Source organism: Hipposideros armiger, unplaced genomic scaffold, assembly GCF_001890085.2.
Source record: "Hipposideros armiger isolate ML-2016 unplaced genomic scaffold, ASM189008v1 scaffold_328, whole genome shotgun sequence".
In the NCBI taxonomy this organism is placed as follows: domain Eukaryota; kingdom Metazoa; phylum Chordata; class Mammalia; order Chiroptera; family Hipposideridae; genus Hipposideros; species Hipposideros armiger.
The window spans coordinates 1637143-1641914 of NW_017731678.1; positions in this window are offsets into that span (position 1 = coordinate 1637143).

Below are 4772 nucleotides of genomic sequence, written 5' to 3' on the forward strand. Positions count from 1 at the left end.
GGATAAAACTTTGCCCGGAGCAGGGCTTGCTTTCAGGGGTTTACCCAATTAGAAAGACAGGACTCAGTCACTTCCTAGGTGTGTATCAAGTGCACTGACCATTGTTCAAAGGCCACTGGCTAGAGTTAAAAATCAACATTTGGCAGACACTGAATATCATCATCATAAAATGAACTTCTAGGATACAAAAATAGACCTGAAATTTCATTTTAAAAATGTAATTATTTTTCAAGTTGATTTTTAAAACATTTAATAGTCAAATTTTTTAATGAGCTGAATTACAGTGCAAAATAAAAACTTCTCAGCACTGATATTAAACATTACTGATATTAAATAGATGTTCAATTTCAACTGAGATCAATCAACGGGCCAGATATTTTGGCCATCTCTTCATTTGTGGGGATGTTTAAGACGCACTTCCTCTCTAAAAACTGACTAAGATGAATCTATAAAGAGCAGACTTTTAGGAGGCATTTTTATAAATTTTCTTGTATTATTAATGGGAAAAATTGGTTTGGGGAGCTCATTTTTTCCATATATTTCTTTTTTTAATCAAATGTCTCTTTATTCCTTCATTTTGAATTAAAAATGAATTACCTGAGTATCTTTGTACATGATTTTTTAGTTTTTCCTTTCTATAGAATTTCAAAGTGCTAAAGACAGTTTATCCTCACAAGATACGAAATGTTTATAAATTGACATTTTTTTGAAATCCTTGTGTCTTGAATTAAACACAGTTCTAAAAGACCATTTTGGAAAATGTTATGAATTATAGTTTACTAAAAATTTTTACAAAGAATAGAATTATATTCTAATGATGTAATCTCTTATATACATTTGTTGACTCAAAATGATATCATCTCCCTAAAGATACATAGCTATAGTATGTTCATATTAAACATACTATATTGTTAAGCATACTATTATCTTAAATGTTTCTATTAATGTTTATATCAAATTCAATTTATTTCTTTTATTAACCAATTTAAAGTATTTAATCATTGTTTTGGACATAAAATTAACAGAAATCACAATTCTCATTAGTTCCTACATTTTAATTTGCAATAAGGATGCACTTACACTTCAGAATTTTATATATTTAGCACATAAAAGAACTTTACTATAAGTTATATGTAGAATCCTTACCCACATTTGAAAGTCAATATTTGAATTGAAAACCCAGAAATAAACCCACATAAATAAGGACAGATAATTTTATAATTAGAATTATAAATATAATAAAAGACAAAGGGGCCAAAAACATACAATGCAGAAAAGACAGCCTCTTCAATAAATGGTGCTGGGAGAATTGGAAAGCTATATGCAAAAGAATGAAACTAGACTGCTATCTGTCACCATGTACCAAAATTAACTCAAAATGGGTCAAAGACTTAAACATAAGAACTGAAACAATAAACTACATAGGAGAAAACATAGGTACTAAACTTATGGACATTGGATTCAAAGAGGATTTTATCAATTTGACCTCAAAGGCAAGGGAAGTAAAAGCTAAAATAAATGAATAGGACTATATCAAACTAAAAAACTTCCGCACAGCAAAAAATACCATTGACAAAATAAAGAGGCAATCAACTGAATGAGAAAAGAATTTTGCAAACAAGCCTCTGATAAGGGGCTAACATCCAAAATATATAAGGAGTTCACACAACTCAACAACAACAACAAAAAAAACAATATAATTAAAAATGGGCAGAGGACCTGAACAGACATTTCTCCAAAGAGGACATGCAGATGGCCAATAGACATATGAAAAAATGCTCAACATCAGTAATCATCAGAGAAATGCAAATAAAAACCACAATAAGATACCACCTCACACCAATTACAATGGCTATCATCAAGAAGACAAATAATAACAAGTGTTGGAGAGGCTGTGGAGAAAAAGGAATCCTCATAACGAGGTGTGACAATTAAGTTCGCAAACTTGTTACAACAATGTTGCTTACCTATTTTTATATCAGAGAGATTATTCATTATAAGTTTGTACCAACTGGACAAACAGTTAACCAAGTTTACTATTTGGAAGTGCTGAAAAGAGGAGTGAAAAGGTTAGACAACCTTACTTTTTTGCCAACAATTCATGGCTTTTGCATCATGACAATGCACCAGCTCATATGGCACTGTCTGGGAGGGAGTTTTTAGCCAGTAAACAAATAGCTATATTGGAAAACCCTCCCTACTCACCTGATCTGGTCCCCAATGACTTCTTTCTTTAACCAAAGATAAAGGAAATATTGAAAGGAAGACATTTTGATGACATTCAGGACATCAAGGGTAATACGACAACAGCTCTGATGGCTATTCCAGAAAAAAAGACTTCCAAAATTGCTTTGAAGGGTGGACTAGGTGCTGGTGTGGGTGCATAGCTTCCCAAAGAGAGTACTTCAAAAGTGACCATAGTGATAGTCAGCAATGAAGTATGTAGCACTTTTTCTAGGATGAATTTGCAAACTTAATTGTCCGACCTCACACAGTGTTGGTGGTAACGCAGATTGATGCAGCCGCTCAATCTGGCAGTGTGGAGGTTCCTCAAAAAATTAAGAATAGAATTACCATATGACCCAGGAATCCCTCTCCTGGGTATATACCCCCAAAATCTGAAAACATTTATCTGTAAAGATATATTTGCTCCGATGTTCATTGCAGCTTTACTTATAGTGGCCAAGACATGGAAACAACCAAAGTGTCCTTTGAAAGACAATTGGATAAAGATGTGGTATATATACACAATGGAATACTATTCTGCCATAACAAAAGATGAAATAATGCCATTTGTGACAACATGGATGGATTATGAGCTTGTTATGCTAAGCGAAATAAGTCAGACAGGAAAATTCAAGAGCCATATGATTTCACTGACATGTGGGATATAAAACTGAAAACAACAAAGGAACAAGACAAGTAAATAAACAAAAACTCATAGACACAGACAATAGTTTAGTGGTTACCAGAGGGGAAGGGGGAGTCGGGGTGGTAGAAAAGCGTAAATGGGATCAAATATATGATGATGGAAGTGGAACTGACACTGAGTGGTGAACACACAATGTGATACACAGATGATGTATTACAGAATTGTACACCTGAAACCTATGTAACTTTACTAACCATTGTCACCCCAATAAACTTTAAAAAAAAGAAAGTCAATATTTATACATTAACAATAAATCTAGAATAAAATGTGTCCTGTTTATGTTATAGATAGTGTTACAATGATTAGATATGATGAGCATCAGCACAGTCACAAGATCGCTGTTCACACACAATTTCAGGAACATAACTTAGCCTTTTAGCACTTCAGTTTTCCAAAGACCAGGTGAAAGTGAACTCAAATAGAAAATGAACTCAAATACTTGGGCTAAATCTCAACTTTGTTACATCTATCCCACCAAACATGAGGTGAAGATAGGTATAAAAGAAAAGGGTTAAGGGCTTCAGAAATGCACAAGATTATATACATTTTTTCTATTTGTATTATTAACATTGTATGTGTCCTAATAATTACATGTAATCATCTCTATGTCTTGAGTTTTCAACCAATATATTAGACATATGCCAGTAAAACATAATGACAAGGTGAATGTACAAAATCAATTCAGCCTGGCTTTGCTACCAAGAGCCCCCAAAGGAGGGATGAAGTGAAAACAAAGGCACCATGTCTGGCTGGAGGGGACCCTTCATTTATATCATTACATCTTCACTTTATGATGTTGGGATCATGTGAGTGAGCAAAGCAAAATCTCAAACCTGGCTTTTAAAAATAAAGTTTCTTTTGTTGGTTTCTTCTTTTAAAATATAACCACATATGGGCGAAGAAAACTTTTAGAAAGCCTTAAATATTTGTTGCACTCCACATTATAATTTATATAATGTGTCTATTATGGCCACTGTCCATTGCTATAATAACCTATATCCCCTAATATGCAACGAGGATAGAGGAGTGAGCAGTAGCCAATACCTTCACTACTTCCTTAGAGGTGTTTGTCCTCAACAATCCTGCAAAAGTCTTATCTGCTTGTGGTTCCTTACTATCTTCTGATACACAGCTCCAGCCAGCTTACCCTTGAAAACTAGGGTTTTAAAGCATTAGATAAACTATACAGAGCCAAATAGTTCCTCCCCCAATACAACATGCATATATAAGAACCAAGATTTTATATACGTCACAGAGTAAAAATAGGACCTGGGCCCTAATCGCAAAAGGACAGTCTTAGGTGTTTCAAGGAAGAAGAGAATGCTAACAAGTGTTATGGGTATCTAACTGGTGAGCCATGTTCACTACTTAAAGGGTATTTTTGTCCCTTTGTTGGTCTCCTTTTCTGTATGAGTGCCACCTTGTTTGAAACAACATTTACTCTATGTACACTCTATGCCAGGAATTATTCTTCATACTACTCAGATTTTTAAAAATGACTAAAAGTTAGATACTGCCTCTAGAATTTAAGAGAGGGCCGTGTACAGAGTGGGAGTTCAATGAATGCTTCATAAGTAAGAAAATTAATTAATTAATTACAGGAGTCTGAAAGTTTATTTTTGATTTATGTTTATTTGGAAGTTTGAATGTAATAATCAAATTAACAAAATGAAATGTGATTTTGAAAAAAAAATGACCAGGGGAAAAATAAAATGATTTCAAATTATTTATTTTTACAATAATATTTTTGCACATTTAAAGATACCCAAGTAACAATCTGAAAGGAAATTTTGCTTTGGGGGCCTATCATACAAAATGTGTGTGTGTGTGTGTGTGTGTG